Source organism: Solea solea, chromosome 7 (assembly GCF_958295425.1).
Source record: "Solea solea chromosome 7, fSolSol10.1, whole genome shotgun sequence".
In the NCBI taxonomy this organism is placed as follows: Eukaryota; Metazoa; Chordata; class Actinopteri; order Pleuronectiformes; family Soleidae; genus Solea; species Solea solea.
In genome coordinates this window covers 14,408,832-14,426,735 of record NC_081140.1, presented here as the reverse complement: position 1 = coordinate 14,426,735, position 17,904 = coordinate 14,408,832, and the positions used below count along the sequence as shown (strand labels likewise).

At 42.2% G+C, this 17,904-nt stretch overlaps 1 protein-coding gene across 3 annotated transcripts in view; it reads left to right on the top strand.

The window, feature by feature from the left end:
* zgc:172282 (leucine-rich repeat and fibronectin type III domain-containing protein 1-like protein) overlaps nucleotides 1-17,904 on the top strand; it is a 138,283-nt gene that overhangs the window by 62,132 nt on the left and 58,247 nt on the right. For 2 of the 3 annotated variants that reach the window (XM_058633910.1, XM_058633908.1), the window contains exon 2: nucleotides 7,254-7,356. The exons of the other annotated variant lie outside the window; for it this stretch is intronic. The gene's annotated coding sequence lies outside the window, so the exon portion shown is untranslated. The remainder of the gene's footprint in view (nucleotides 1-7,253; nucleotides 7,357-17,904) is intronic. 3 annotated transcript variants of the gene reach the window in all.

Here is a 17,904-nt window from a genome sequence, read left to right as displayed (position 1 = left end):
CATCGCTCATCATGATCCGAGCACAGCTAAACCCACCCTAAAGACAACCGTCTGACAGTTAAAACACATCTGAACGTATAGACAAATGTCTTCCCTGGAGCATGTGCTGTCCATCATAGGACAAGCTCTTTTCCTTCAAACGAGACTATGATACACGGTGTACGGCGCTGCCTTGGGTTCAGAAATTGCAGACAAAATGAAAGCATCAAGCAGATGGCCCTAAACATAATGCTTTGCAGAGTGGCAAAAAAAAAAGGGACGGTGGCATATGAAACCTCTGATGAAGAACAGGCAAGAAATAGACAAGAAAGAAGGAAATCTGGTGGGTGTTCCTGGATCAGTAAACCACCGACAGCATACATCAGTAACCTATCTGTGCCTGTATGCAGGATGCATCTTTGGAGATCAACTGCACGTGTGTGCTTATGTTGTGATCCGTTGCGTGTAGACAGATTCATCCTTTCTTAATCTTTAATCTGTCGCACAGCTGGAGCTGTGTGTGTGTGTGTCAGCATGTTTGTGTGAGCGTCCGACAACATACTTTCTATTTAAAGGTCAAATAGTTCCTAGTTTAACGGGTGCATTTTTTAAGGTGATGCTGAATACCACTCATCGTCATCTCCTAACAAACGCGCTCTCCTTTCGTGTTATGTAGAAAAATGATTAAAAACTGGAGATTTGTCAATATTCCAGACTACTCTACACCTAAGCAGAGGTTAGCAGCTATTTTATGTAATAACATGCTTTAAATGTGTAATGACACAAACAATACGTTTGGATATATGGTGACAACCAGCTGAGGTTAGAGGAAGCAAGGGGACAGGGATAGGAAGCCAATACTGTATACAATTAATTTTTTATAGATTTTTTTTTCAAGGGTGGCTTCGATCCCCAGCTCCTAAGAGCTGTTGCCGGCAGTGTGTGAATGTGTGTGGTAGAAAAAAAATGCTACATATACACTCATGGCCACTATATTAGGTACAGAGGACACATAATAAAGTAGCAGGAGTTGCACGTGGTGTGGTCCTCTTCTGCTTAAAGCTTTGATGCGTTGGGCTTTCAGGGACTGACTGGAGTGGTATTTGAGTTACTGTCATTTTAAACTATTCTGACCATTCTCCTCTGACCTATGGCATCAATAAAGCATGTAGACCCAGAGACCTGCCACTCACTGGATATTTTCTCTTTTTTTGTGCAGAAAATCCCAGTAGATCAGCAATTTCTGAAATACTTAGATCAGCCATCTGCCACCAACGACCATGCAAAGTTCAGAGTCACTTAAATGAACTGTCTCCCCGATTTTGATGCTCAGTTTCAGCTTCAGCGAGTTGCCTTGACCAATTCTGCATGCCCTTAGGTACAGGCGATTAGTAGATTACATAATTGTGTTAACAAGCAGTCGAAGATGTGTGACTAATAAAGTTGCTGGTGAGTGTAGATGTGTTGTAAGATTGAGTGTGAGGACGGTTCAATGTTAAAATACAGACTTTAGTTGATAGGGACACCAGGGCAACCCCATTGGTTCTTCATACAAGAACACATATTTTTATTATTAACCGTCTCTTCTCAAACCTCTGGTTGAGCCTGGCATTCAGGGTGTGCATGTGAGTTTATATAACTGTTAACTAAACTCAGTTGTGGAAACTCTACAGGAAAATCTACATTCTCAAGAGAGCTCGCATGCAAAACGTCTTACCCTGGATTTCCACTGGACGCGGAACGGCCGCGGAACGGTAGCCGTTGCAAATCGCTTCCATTCTAATCAATGTGAGCATTCCCACCGGCCGCGCTGCAGCGCGGATCAGCAGCGGCCCAGAAGCGGCTCGCCGCGCCGCAGCGCTATCGATAGGAATCAGTTCTATTTTTTCCGTTGCCGCTGCTGAACCTCGTAAATTTCAACGAAGCAGATCGCACAAGACAGGAAGTCCGACACAGTATCAAAGTAAAACACTTCCGCCCCCCTTTCAAAATAAAACACAATACGCAGGTCACAACTTCACCTCAACGTTACGTCATAACCGGTGCTCCCAGGTCAACAGTCATTTGATCCGAGGGTCTCGGAGACAATGGACGACGAGAGACTGATTATGGAAGTGGAGAAATGAAAGAAGCTGTGTTGTTGTTGTTTCCTTTATACACACAGTCTATCGCGGGATCTCGCGTCCGTTCGAGATTATCGCGCGATCTTCCGTGAATACCGCTGGCTCCCAAGGCTCCGCGCCACTGCCGTAACGCGCCCGGTGGGGATTGACGTTTGGGAGAGGACGAAGCAGAACCGCGCCGCGGCCGTTCCGCGGCCGTTCCGCGTCCAGTGGAAATCCAGGGTTACTCCGAAAACTGCAGCTAATGGCTGTGATCGTCCTTTAAATCCTCCGTTAACTACGGGACAGTAGTCACGTCAGAGCTGAAGATCAAATGTTCCACTGTCTGTGTCACTTCACACACACATATGGTCCCACAAACACAGGCACCGACTGCCTGCCACTGCGAGCTTGACTGCACGGTGCTAAAAGGCTTGGCTCTCAGAACAGAGCTTTTAGAGATCATCACAACAGCGTCTAACCATATGAAAAGCTCTTTGATAGGCGCTTTTGCAATTCACTAATCTAGCTGGTGATGTACATTTCATTAAATGTATTCATATATATATATATATATATATATATATATATGTATTCATATATATATATATATATATGATAGTATCATCATATTTACATAGTCCAACCCCCTCCCAGTGTAGCTGTCAGTGACATCCGATATCTGTTAGCCCACAGGACATAAACTATTGTAGTAGTTTGAACAGAGAAAAATAAAATGAAATATGAATATGCATTTCATAAATATGAAAAACATATAGTTAAGAGTTAGACGGATCAAAGATAGATACATAATTCTAATATCACATTTAAAAAAAAATACATCTCAGCGGCTCTGTGGTGTAGTGTGGATGGATCAGTCTATCGCTGGATGAGCTTAATGAGAGGAGGTTAATAAGAGGTTCGGGGGGGGTGCTTTCTTTTCTTCACGGGCGCCATGTCGCCATCTCAGAAGTAACTACTGCACTGTCTGTCCAATTACCCTCATGTCCTGCCACTCTCTTTTCGGGCCGCTAAAGAATCCAAACGTTTGTTGTACATAAGCTCTGGAGAAAGTTTGTGGCTACACGTTGCGGCGTCTTCTTTCGTAGCATTTCCGTAGCATAGCAGGAGTGAGATGGGCGTCGGCATGACTAGAAGCATCTGTCTTGGTTAAGGAGTACAGCCGAAGATTTGCGCTGTTACACCCACGATTTATTTCTTCTGCAATGCATTTTCCCTTGTCATAACAGTAATGAGCCTGCATATAAAGTAGCCATTGGCCAAAAAACAACAGAAGCACTGCAATGTGGTATCACAACACCCAATTAGGTATCGGTTCACTGTGATCAAACAAACCCAAATTCAAACACAAAGGTTATGATTTTAAGAACCACAATACTGTGATTTGAAGCATTGAGCAGCTTCTTTGTGATTTAAATTTGCATATTCTGTAAAAAAAAACGACTTGTGCTGGGCCGACATGTTGCTGGGTTTTCTCGTGTCTGGTCACTTATGTAATATCGTGATGCCACATGATGACAGACTGTTCTGATTGTGACAGGATTAAAATTAGCAGGTGTCAGACTGAGAACAATGCAACTGTAAATGTGTATGCCATTGCAAAAACACCATTTTTATCTAGATCAGGGCGAATGTAGTGCGTTTTTTTTTGTTTTTTTTCTTTCCTTGAGCTATCTCACTAGATTAGTCCAACATCTTTACCTCACTCTCAACATAATTACTCAGGACTGATGTGCTCAGTCACTCAAGTGGCTCCAGTGATGAGATCGTGTGTGGGACAGAGATACAGAGAGAGTGTGTTTTCTTCAGTTTCTGTTTTCATGTGCAGAGCAGAGCAGCGCAGAGCAGGGCAGATGGGTTTATAATGAGGAAACAGAATGATTCTGATAATAATGACCAGATAATTATGCTGCATCAGAAGGGGGGGACGAAGGATCAGGGATGGTGGAAGCGGTATGTTGGATTAAAATGAGAGTGAAATTGATGATATAATGAGGAGTGGATGCAAGGGCAAGGAAAAAAAAATCATGTGTCATGAGAAATGGGAAGAGAAAAGGATCAGGGAAGATGGTGTGAGATGAGAGCAGGGTGCTTACAGGCCATTAACAATGTTTATTAATTAAATATCTTTACTGTATTCTGTTAGTAAGGTGCCTAGTTGGAGTTATTCAACCATAAATCATCAATTTTTTTTTCATTTTCATTTAGGTGCCAGACTAATAATACTCGGCCGATATTTGGGACTCATAGCATTGTGTCTAATGATTGAGGTGCTTCTAATGCCGAGGTCAGACATCACATTTTAAGCATGATTACAACCCAAGCTGTGTAGTGTGTCACTGTGACCAAAGTTCTCAAACTTGGAGGGCAAAAAAACCGAAGAAGAAAAAAGTAATATATACAGGGTTTTAACAGCAGTGGCACCATCTGTAGCTGCAGTCATTATGCAAGACAAACTGGGGCTGAATAAAAACTGAGACAACTCTATAGTCACTCCAGTCACTTTATATTTATGACTTATTGTCTTATTGCACTGAAAGCTGTCTTATTGATACATTTTCAGCAGAGCTACCGCTACGTTCCACGTTTTGAAAGTGATCGTATCATATACTTCCATATTGCTTTACATACCTCACAATCAGGGTCTGCTTTTACCTTAAAACAAATATTTGACATTGTGACATTGTGTCGGTGACATTTGTGACAAATATAGACGCCATCACTGTAACAACAGGTCATTTTCAATGTCTATTTTACATTGAAATGGAAAAAAAGAAATAAATAGGCAAGAAGTCGAGTTGTGAGCGGCATCTGAGACGCAGGTCTCGAAGCAGGAAGTGTGGCTGCTCTAAGCAGTTAATATGTGCCCTGGCCCTGACCTTAGCCTGCGTGTTATGTGTTGTGTGTGGCATGCAGCTTCAATGCGGGTGTTTCTGCTTTGCATATTTTAATCTTTTATACCTCAGCGGTTTTCACATGACTCTTTGTTTCTTTTCCTGCTTACATGTTCAACGACAGAGAATCAGGGACATGGAGACACACACGCGTGCACACGCAGTGCACCGACAGGTCATTTCACCACAATCTAACATAGCCCCGTGGAGAACAGGTGCTAAATATAGAGTCAAACTGAGCGGAATACCAACGACTTCCAAGAGCCTACCATTCAGACGAAGCAGTGTGACGATTCGATTGATGCAGCAACTGTGGTTTTCAAAGACAGCGTCGTACCTGAAGGTGGTGGTTAATGGGGGACTTGGAGTTGCTTCAGAGAATTGCTTTCTGATGAAATGTTATTTAATTGCAGTTTCACTCGAGCAAAGATTTAATCAACTGGATAAAACTGCATTGCTACACATCATCCGCAGCCACAAACGGAGAAATAGATGGGTAGAAGGACTGTTCAACTCCAGTACTCCAGATGTACATTTTAATGACAACCGATGGACATCAAGTTTAAACAGTAGTAAGTAACACTACAAAAATTTCCATGCAATGGAGAGTAAAAAAGTTCTTTATTATGGAAAAAAAACTACGGCAAGACTTTCAAAACATTTGAAACACGATGGAATCCGATGAGACAAATGATAAAACTTGGTCAGATTGTGAACGTATGTGGATCTTCATGTATTCTTTGTTTGGAATAAATAAAAAAGTCCCCAAAAAAACATACATGCTGGCATACTATTAGTAGGCTGAACAAGGTTTATGCTAAGAAGATATCACTAACATGGTGCTGCCACTCCTAGAATTTGTCTGTGTGTGTGTGTTTTACTTATATTTTATCTTTTTTAAAAGTGGGGGCGCCTTTATTGAAGATAATTAATACTCTACATGTCAACATCAGCCCAGGTTTATGTCTGTCTGTGTGCAAACAGCCAAGCAACAGCCCTGACATGTGCACGTTGCATCTGCCAACTTGAACCAGCGTGCAGAAAGGTCTGCCTGCTGTTGTTGTCCTTTATGACAAGTCGTCAGCGGGTTTTGAAAGGAAAGACACATACTGTATAGCATCCTCTTTATTAACAGCTTTAGGTGACTCGTGTGGATTCACCCTATGCGCAAGACGCGACGCTGGATGTCTGGAAACTAATCAGCTGTCTCGCTGTTGTCACACTGCGGTTTCATGTCTCAGTGATGAGACACTTCTGGGCTTCTGATGCGAGTAATGAATTTCTAATAACCTGCAACTTGTTAGCTCGGCTCGCTGGAAAACTGACTGCCAAAGTGTGTGCGTCCTGTTTGATGCGTGTGTGTGTGTGTGTGTGTGTGTGTGTCCACTAAAACACAAAGTCGTGTCAGTTTCAGTGTGACAGTTCTTTGATTCATAGGGGATGAATTAATTTATGCATCAGCACCCAGATTTTCAGGTGCCAAAACTGTTTCCAGTCCTGACATAAGAAATGTATATTTGTACTTACACGGGCCTCTGCTTCCCATTAGTGTGAGCATACACTTGATATCTGCGTTAGCGCTGACTATGTCTCTTATGATTCCATTTTTAGATTACTAAAAGACAGGAGACAGGAGACAGAAACATAGGAAGATCAGAGGACTCTAAAGTGAGCATACTAGGTTTGACAAGGGTGCAAGGGTTGAAAGCAACACATCCCCACATTAGCGGAGTAAGTGTAGACACTGAGCATCTGAGTTGACTCTCCCACATTTGTAGAGATCAGTTATCGAGGTTTTATACCGTATGCAGACGAAAGGCACTTTTAGAAGCTGAAATTAATGACTGATCAATAAATAGGTGTTGCAGCCCTAAGACAAAATGAACCTTTGTCTAGACATCAATGATTCCTGTTCCTCCACCACAGCTATCACATGGTCAACATACGCAGTTTTGAAACGTCTGACCAATTTCATTCAAACTGCAATTCAATTGTGTGTATTGACTGTATCTGTGTCTCCATCTGCCCGATTAGAATTGCAAAATATTCACGCTTCTCTGGTCATTTGTGCCGCAGCCGATTCTAAGGCCTATGTTTACGGGAAACAATTCCTCTGTTTTAATGGATTGCAGTCAATGACCTGTTCACATTGGTGACATAGTCAATACCACTGAATGCAAGGGAGCGGCTGAAAAACATCCCCATCCCCATCCCAGATTAAACCCTTGTGTTGTCTCTCTCTCGTCTCCTCCTTCAGGTCTTTGGATCCCTCTCTTGAGGTCATCTCCCTTTTCAGACGGTCTCTGGTCGCCACAGTTCACCTTCATGTTGATGAATAAATCACAGCATACCAGATAGAGGTAGGAAAAAAAAAAAAACTCCCCCTTTTTTTGTACTGTATGGATTCAAAACTGCGCTTGTCGAAAGGACACGAAACAGCCTCTACCGTAACACCATTGTTTGCTTTTAATTGCATCTAAAACAGACACAAACCATTGACGTTTAATTATCCCGTTTGGGAAATTAGATGAGTATACGTTTGCACTGAGTCATTAAAATATTCCAGTGCCCACATAGTGTAGTGTTCTTGTTGCTAGGCTCCCTTTGCGTACTGTATGTGTGACGGCTACTTTGCCGAAATGAAGCAGCTCATGCATGTGTCCATATGTCTGTTGTGATGCTACAAATTCAAGGTCGATCCCTCTACATTAAGTCTGCCTTTGATGATGGGAAGAGAAAAAACAAATGGCATAAGAGAAGAGCAAAAACACTGGGAACATAATAAAGCACAAGGTGACGGATGCTCCTACTTTCTCCTTTAACAACAAACCAACTGCTGAAAAAAAACATCTATATATATATATATATATATATATATATATATATATATATACATATACATATATAGATAGATAGATATGCTGATTCAGGCCTAGGTTATAGTTGGTGGGAAGTTTAAGCTTTTAGGGGCTGGTGAATGCCTTGCTCTCAGATAGAAGCAAAATCGTTTGTGTCTCCGTGAATAAATCTTAAGGAAGGAGTTAAGGTCGGGGTCTTGGCTCAGGCGGCTCAGCAGAGAAGAAATGCTGCCATTAATACTAGATGGATGGACTTAATTGGAAGAGGGATAAGCTGTCATTGTACAACACCCCCTAATCAATTGTCACACTTGCCTGCTGCAGTCAGAACTGAAATTACATTTTAAAATTTCATAACAAGTCTTCGAGTGGCGGCTCACTGTAGAGGAGAAAATTGTGCCGGCACTGCCAATGTTTTAAAGTGTTTCCTTTTATCTTTTATTCTTTTTTTGGTAATTGTATGGATGTAAAGTATGATGCAGGCAGAAAACCTTAGCCCACTCGCCATTCACTTTGATCCATTGCACTTAGATTTGGTCATTCAAAATGCATGAGTGACCCAGGAACCTGTCATTTAAAATACAACTATATCTACAAAAACCCCGTCTTGCTGTTTAACAGATCTAAAGACCTCTGCAGCAATGTGACGCCAAATGTATCTGACCAGGTTGGGCCAAATCCGAATTTTAACGAAGCAACCGAGTCTGCAACCAAAGCAGAAGTGGACATATTGGAGGAGCGAGTGATATTTTAGCCATTAGCCTGTCAGAGAACAGCAGTTCTTTATTTCTATAGACTAAAGGTCAAAAGCAGCAAAGTGTTTGAGATAGTGAGACCAACACAGGTGGGAAATCATACACCAATAAATTGGACACCTGTAGTGATCCATTTCACATTTATTCAGTTATGTACTATGTCTGGGCGCACTGCCCTTTCATTTCACCTACTTTATGGTACGTTTGTATAATACCAAACATGGAAAACATCTACCCACTTTATCCTCCACATGAGGGACACAGGGGGGGGCGCTGGTGCCAATCCCAGCTGTCCAATTAACCTCTGCATGGTTTTGGACATGTGGGAGGAAACAAGAGCAACCAGGTAAAAAGCCATGCACACATAGGGAGAACATGTCAATTCCACACAAAGACGCCTGGACCAGGATGTGAACCAGCAACCAGTTGTAGCCACGTGTACCACTGTGAGGCCCCTGTTCCTGCTTTAACTTTCAGGAGAAGCTTTTTTTGTTGGTCAAACATTTTATGGCATTATGGTGGACTATTTCCTCCTGCACCTTCTGGCCTTTAGTGCGTTTTTGTACCATGCTTCGCCATATTTGTGTATGCTGTGGAACAACGTACTGAAGTTAATATTTATTAGCAGTTTGGTCATCAAATATGCTCTTTATTTTAACAAGGCGCTGCAGCTGCAACACCTCACATCTTCTCGATATTGCCCCAGTTCTGAAAGAAGCTTATGTTAAGGTGTTCAAAGAACATTGCTTGTCCTATCTTTTACTGTAACCGAGTGCTACTTTGCATTATTTCTACTTTTACATTGTCAGCAAACCTAGGGGTTTTGTACCTCGGATTAGAAGAGTTTATTCACAAGACGAGTCAGCAATTTCCTCACTAGGAGAGTTGTGTGTCAATGCAGCATTCTAATAATGGCCATTTTGGTCCTGTTGCATTGTTTAACATGAAAGCCAATAGGAACACGGATAACATTTAGACTTAAGACTATACATTGCACACAAAGACAAACCATGTACAATGAGATTTTATTTGTAGCTTCCAAAATGAGCCATCCATATCCAAAAAGCCTTTTCCTGACATGAGAAAAACTTTTCCTCGCGTGCGGAGTGAGACTTCAAGTCAGACCACTAACTTCTTATCTGCCTAACATTTCAAAGACTGCTCAAGATTGCTCATTTGAACTACGTGATATCTGTTATAATATGTTCTATTTTTATGTCTCTATCTCCCGGTGAAATATTCATAGAGTTCCCATTTAGATAGAGTAAAGTATGTAGTGTGGTATCAGAGAACATTCCGCTTATCTAAGATTAGTTATCTCAGAGACCGAGAGGGATGAACATATGAGAAAATTGGATATCTCAAGTTTGTAGAACGAAAAAATGCACAAGTTCATGAGGCACAGAGAGATTGGAATACTGTCGGTCATCCCTCTGTGTGTGTGTGTGAGTATGTACTAATGTTTGCAGATGCTCGTGGAAACCCTGGGCCTTTGGGAAGTCCCTCAACACAGAATTTGAGTTGGAGCAAATGTCAACCAGATCCCCAGATACATCCCCGCTATGTGGAAGTAGCTCAGTCCAATTGCATTTGTACACAATACAGCGTTCCTCCATTTGCAAGCGTTTTCTTAACTGCAGTGTACTTCTAAATGCAGCAACATGGTTTGTCATATTGATGGATGTTTTCACTAAAGGGTTTGTGGTTCGTCAATTTGCAATGGTTCTGTGTTCTTGTCTGGTCTTGCACCAGAGCATACCCCACGGTCAGACTGTGGAAGTATAGTACTGACAGTAAGGTATGTCCCATCAGGAGCTTAAGGCTTTTTTCTTAATAGAGTTTTAGAAATGTCTATATTTGCACAAAAAATCAAGTCTTTTTATTTCAGAGAAAGAGAAGAAGGCAGAACGGTAACTAGGGGTCAGTCAACCATGGTTCACTAGCTGTAAGCTTTAATCACTTTTCATGATATTTTAGCAATTAAAAATAAAAGAATGCACACAATCTACCACCTATACAGCAATGTGGTCATTTTAATCATTGCATTTTGGTTTCTTTATCAATAGATATAATCGTTGACCAAGCAGCCCACGTACAAGCTACGTGCTGCTCATGTCCACATTTTAATAGCCAACGACATACTACGCCCCTCATGTTTAACAAGGTCTTCAACAATTAAATAACATTTTTTTTCTTTTGTCAACGACTTTATACGCCGCGTGCCAGCGCACTAACCTGGAGACAAAAGCCCCCAAAACCACCGTCACTGTCTGCCAACAGGTGCCTCTTATCTCCTTGATGCACAGAAATGCCACAATGCCAACTCCACCGGCCCCTCGTCCTGCAGCTTCAGTTCAGTAAGATAAGCAGCGTGGAATCCCAAGTCCTGCTACGTAATGCTGTGAACCACAACAACGTTTGTTATTCGGTCATTTTCAGCAGCGTAACTGGGAAACCAGGCAGGGTTTTCATTACGGAAGTATCTCATAGGAGCTGTGTGGTATTTTGTAACTTCAGTGTTGAGAGTATAATGTTTTAATTTGGGAGGCATCAGCTGCTTTATCTGCCATCGTCATGCTCAGCCAAAACTCTCATCTCTCTTGGCTGGAGGTTCATGCTGCACTTTTGGGCTTTAGCATTAGCATTGATTGGCTATTACTTGTGCGACATCTACACTATCAGAGATTCTTGTGGGCAGGGCCTTGCATGAAGCAGCTGCTTGAGAGCAAACGGCCGGAGCCACAGCAGCAGAACACTTTGTAATGACTTCATAATATTGGTGGGAATTGGAAAAAAAAGCCTAATATTGGCCCCCAACAATAGGCCAGGCTGAAAACTGGTCGATCCCTAAATGCAACATCACAGATGCTCCAGTCACACCCAATCTACGTCTCCGCTGCTTCGAAGTCTTCCAGGCAATCGGCCTAAAGCTAAATGAACAGACAACGTTATTCTTGCGTGGCCACAGTCATGTGTGAAGTGTGACAAGACAGCAACAGACAAAATTCACCCACCAATCCTGCTCATGAAAAACCTTGATGCAGGAGAAGCATCACTCTACTGTACTACTAAGTGCAACTCATATCTGTCTAGTCCAGCAGCCATGACTGCAACACTCGTCTACCTCTACATAGATGGACCTGCTTGAGTTAAGTTTCATCTCTCATCCAGGAGGCTTCATCAGTTCTAAACTAAACTTAAGAGACAGTGTCTCTGCTGTTGTGCGAGCGTTGATCCTTTTAGGAAGACAGCTCAGGGCAGCGTCGCATATTGACTGATAGTTGGCGTCTTAGGCCATCTCCTCCGTTGAGTGATGCTTTCTCCAGGTTAACATAGATAGGCTGTCTTTCCTTGTACATTCTCATCATCAAAAGAATGTGTTTTGTCCTTCAGATGTAGGTGGGCAGCTGAGTCCTGTCCACATGAGCCGGCTCTTCATGCGCCGTGCCGCGTGTTTATGCAGCGGTTGTTTGGTTTCCCCACTGAGGAGGTCAGGGCACTTCTCATTATATTGCACTGCATATACCACATTGCTCTGTTTGTGCCGTGGAGTTTTGTCCTTTGGATGAACACGTTTCTGTCATAAAGTGAATAGTACAGGTTTGGAATAGTACAGGGATGCGGTGTTTGTTAAAAATCCTCCTATGTCTCTCGGAGTCTCAAACACACAAACAAACGTGACCTTCGACACTCGCACGATAGCAGACTCGGCCTCTCAGGTGACCCTAACAACCCTCTTTCACACCTTGACTCGGGTAAGACTAACAGCCTGAAACTGGGATGCGGGCGTGAGCTGGAATGACCTGCATTGTTTGTCTTAAAGCATTTCTCTAGACAGACTGAATACCTGGATTTTTCCACCAGTTAGTCAGATTTGAAGCCTCTTGGATGAGAGGTGAAACATATTGAAACATAACTCAAGCAGGTCCAGTTGCCTGCAGCTAACTACTGAAGATGTCCACATATGAAGTTCACATCATGCAACATCTTAACTGTATGAAACAGTATTTACCAAACTGGTGTGACTGACTGGAAGAGTAGTTTACTTATCAGATGAAGTATGACTCACATGTTATTCGGCACTCATACTGTAATCTGCTGATTCATTAAAAGGGATGAAAGGTGGGCGGCTTCCTGTGCTAATTAAAAAAAAAAATAAGTCGTGAAAATAAAATATTTATTGTAAATACACAACTGGTATCAAAACAAACAAAACCAAGCGATAATACCAGTCTTGGTGTAACCATCGCGCTCCCAAATATGCAAAGTACCACCGGTAAAAGTACCTAACAAATGTTAATAGATTAGAGTGTTCACGCTGCGTGTGTGACATGCACCCGTGTCTATTTTTACGCTTCAGTGCCTTCCCTATTTTTCATGTGTGACAGGCGCGGTACCCAGCAAAAGTAAACAGACTAAAGATCTGTTGATAATGATACTGGCATTCTACTAGCGAGTTTCTACTAAACTGAATACATGCAAAAACATAAATATTGTTTTTTTTTAAAAACTATTAATTAATATATAAGGTGAAGTGCAGACACTCTCTCTTTCTCCTTTGCTCTCCGTCTGCCTAAGTCAGAGATAAATCATAAACTAAAGTCATGAGCGTATTGGTGGTGTGGGGGGGAGAGACGCGTATGAGACACCGCAGGCTGGTGAACACACACACACACACATGGGAGTGAGACGGATCTGAAAGTTAATTGAAAAGTTGCTGGAGACCATCTAGTGAGAGCAGGAAACCATGGAGCAGTGCACGGTCAGATCAAGATGTAAACGTGCCAGATTCACACAAACCACCAAACACAAACAACCCAGTCGACACTCCCCCCCCCCCCTTGGTTGCCCAATCAATAAAAAATACAAATAAATGTACATGAGTCAAAGAAGTGGACATAACCAGGATATGCCCATTGTTTGTGTTGCTAGGCGACAGTCAAGTCTCCAGTTATTATTTATGTTATAGTTAGAAGTTAGTAGAACTGTTGTATAAAAGTAGTATCACCCTCGACCGCATCACAGCCGCAGTACGACGGCACTCCCTCTCAAGTGATATTACTTAAATAAAAGATACATTAATGCATACAGTACATATGCTATGCACACATTTATTATCACAACTGCCATTTTTAATACCCCCGCCTCATGACTTGCAAATGTCTCCCCTACTTTGTCCTCTGTGCCGTTCTGTGACTGTCAGCGAAACAGTCATCGGTGCAGCAAGAGACAAAAGCTCCATGTGTAGTTATTGTTCTTGTCGTGTCGTATCAAAGACATCTCACACATCAGCTCTTACTGTTTTACCGTGTTATTCACTGCTATTAAAGCTCAAAGCCCATCGAAGTCTGTTATCAAAACATTTGATCTGGGGTTTGTCAAAGACACGCGTGTCTGTCACTCTCCCCTTGTGCTTGGATGGTTGAATGTAGTTGGTCTGTGAGTAAGTTTGCAGAAAATATTTCATTTATTTACCTTCAATAACCATGTTATCACATGTATCTTGGTGTTTTTGTTCCTGTAGAATGAGAACATTCAATTACTCCATATTTATGGAGGGATATTCTTCTTTGTTTGAGCTAGAGGGCAAGGAGACATTTAATTGACATATTACCTCACTGTGTCATGGACCCTGTCTTTTTCAGGCAGCAAAAGCCCATTTTGCCATATAGCTCAGATCCACACAGACCGTGCCAAGGAAAGGTATGAACAATAAAACATGTCTGCACATATCATAACAAAGGTAAATACCTGAACACATTTCCCTCCCAGAGACCCTGGGTAAAGAGGAAAATCTAAATATTCTATTGAAGTTGAGAACCATGGCAGCCATGTCATTCCCTAAGCTGCCTCTGAAAGCCATAATATTCATATTTCTTCATAGCAATAAAAACCACATTACCATAAGAAGACCATAGGATAATATTAGCTCTCTGTGTATGTGCCTCTCCAGTAGCAGAGATCAGTTCAAAGTACAGCCCAAAGCATTTGTGTGTGGGAAAGAGGAGAGAGAGAGAGGGAGGGAGAGAGCATTTGTGTGTGTGTGTGTGATCAGTTCCCTGAAGCGACAGCTGCACGCTAAGTTCCTGAATGAAGAAGATTCTCTGTGATGACTACCAAGTGGCACATGTGTCCTTTCTCCTCCCCTTTTTTCTTTTATCCATCAGTTTCCCCTTCTTCCTCCCTTTAAGGGAGTGTACACTGTCCGTCTCACGTTTCCACTGTCTCCCCCACTCTCTCTCCCCTTTCTCCGCTCATTCTCACTTAAAGTGTACATTTTTTCCTTGTCTTGTCTCTGTAATATCATTACTCTCCAATCACCATAATCATTGGATCCCAACTGTTTGGTTCAGCGCTCGGCAAAATGAGACACATTTGTCACAGGATAACCTTTGTAAGATCCGAAGCAATAAAAGCAATAGAAAGTGGAGACACGGCGAGGGGGGGGGGGGGAGATATAAGGAACTTTAACATGAATAAAGGAAGGGGAGCAGAAAAAAAGTGGAAAGGAAGAATAAAATTGTGTTCAGAAGAATGAAAAATGATGAATGAAAAGGGCCATTAATAAGCGGTACAGCAAGTAAGAACACAGGGGAACCTGAGGAACACTAAAGGCCCTATATTTAGTCATTCATAATGAGAAGTGTTTGAAGTGAGAACCCCATTAGCTACACTACTGAGTATTTGGAAGGATCTTTCTGCACGTAAGACAGGGGAATAAAGCAGCGAGAGAAAAACCTCTGCATCAGCACGCTTCATTGTCCCTTCATGGTGTGTGAACCTCAAGGCCACATCATTGGAAACATACAAAAGCACAGATATGCAGTGTGTTACCAAAACGCCACACGGGCTTCTCCACTTCACTGGCTTCAATAAAATCTACATGCTAAAAAAAACCTTTTCAACGCTGATCGTTTCTCAAGGTCAACGTGCCCGTGCTTTCAGCATATCAAACGTCGGTACATTCGGCGGCTCCCACATCGGCCCTTTCTTTGCGTTGTGATTATTTCCAGACTCCCTGTACTAAAACTCACATCACAAGCCTGGAAAGGACGACTGTGAAAGATATTGAAATAGAGCAGAGAAACAAAATGTCCCATTTGTATCGTGTGTAAAATGACAGAACGTGGACGAGGAAGTGCATGTTCCTTGATTTAACCGGAAAAAAATAAATAATGTCGAGAGTGGATGGAGTCAGGAGTTTCCCCAGTTTGACTGAACGCACAAGCGAACTCTTTGTTGCTTGTCAAACTCCCCCCTCTATATTCATGGCAGCTAATAAAACACCAGTACAATTTACTAACAGAGGGGGGAGAAAAAAAGGAAAGGAAAAACACAGATGCCATCTTAGACATGAGGGAGGAAAATATGTCACCATCCTTCTGAGAACATTCTGTATGTAAATCTGTAGGCAAGAGGCACAATTTATAATAATAATATCCCTTCTGTTTTTTTGTTTTTTTTAGTTGTTTTGACGATCGTGGCTGAGCAGTCATTCGGTTGTTTGAGATAAACAGTTTGTGTAGAGAGTCAAAAGAAGTGGGAACCCATTTAAAGTAATGCAGGGCTATAAGCTTGCAATGATCTGCATATGAACGCAGACAGCTAGAGATAGAGATTAGCCAAAAAACACAGTTTTAGACGTTGTCGCTCAAATGCGACTTGGATTGCAAATGGTAAATGACACACAGGGAGTCCCAAGATACAGTATATGCCCCTGTCCCCAGACGGAGATTTGTCACCAGCCAACAGCTGATTTGACTAATTTGACAACATCACAGTGGAAGGATTCAAAAGATACATTTTAACATTACTTTTTTTTATACACATACATAAATACATGCATACATATCAATATAAGAACATTCATTCATTCAAGTTTGAAGATTATGTCAAGTCAGTTCACCCTTGTGTAGAAAGACGGTTTGTTTTGCAGGTACAGTGGTATATAAAAGTCATTATTGATTTTTTATTTTATTTTTTTTAAAGGGACACCCACACACACACGTACACCCTCACAGGTTTACACAGCTATTGTTTTTAGGACACTGCATTGACTTCCATTCATTCGGACAGCCTTAACACAACGTTATCCCTAACCTTAACCATAACCAGGTGATGCCGGACTCTAATCTTAACCTCACCACAATTCAAATCTTAGCCTCAGATTTTACCGCTTTCCTCAGGTATTAGGAGCAGCCCTGGTCCTGACAAGGTCAGTGTTTATGCCAGAGAAGGTCCTGTTTATTCACACACACCACACACACACACAGAGCGAGAGGGAGAGAGAGAGAGATGCTGTCTTTCAGAGATCTAGCAGGGGAGGGGAAACAGACATTCACTAATGGCTCTCTTGTTACATGACCTCTTTGCTTAACTCTTCTCCCGCTCATTTACATCTCTTTCTGAGTTATTTCACACTTCACTCTCTTCCTCCAGATCCCCTGTACTGTATAAGAAGATGAGAATGACATATAAGCGATCCCCCCCCCCCTTTTTAAGATCCGATGCAGCCGGATGTCCTGCAAAAATACAGTAATCAGCGTATCTTTAATTAGGTCCGATGGCAAACGATGAGAGTAGATGGACATATAGTTTATAATGTGGCTCAGGGACGAGAGGACGTGCCCGTTAAATATCACGTTTTTTAAAGAGGAAGCAAAGAGCAACATAGTGTGTGTGTGCGTGCGTGCATGTGTGTGTGAGCATTACAGTAAACCTGAGGCTGCGGTTAGTGTTACGGGTGAGTGCAGCGCGACAGGCATTAATGTACCATACTCGTGGCCGCAATCACCTCATTATCTACTGTACTGACAGCGAAGGGACAGAGCGCTAGAAAGACGGCGCACAGCGACAGGGGAAAAAGAGCAAAGACGGGGGAAGAAACAGTGACAGTGAAACAGAGGAGAACAATAGAAGGACGCAAACAACTGTGTGAGAGACAGAAGATATAGATAGACAGAAAGAGGAGTGGAGAGAAGGACTCATGTAACATGAGAGCCATTAGATAGCTTCTGTTTCCCCTTCTGTGTGTGTGTGTGTGTGTGTGTGTGTGTTGTAGGTTGGGAGGACATTTTGACCTCACAAAGAGCTGTTTTGGAGTGAATACTTGGTTTTAGCGTGAGGTATTTAGTTGTGGTAGTTAGGGGAAGGAGCTAGGGAATGAATTGTCTACAAGAGTCCTCCTACAGAGAGTGCTGTACAATAATGTGTGTGTGTGTGTGTTGGATCCCAGTGTTGTATCAGATCGATATTGGTGGTGAATGTCTGTCTGGGCAACTGTTTTTCCACAGTG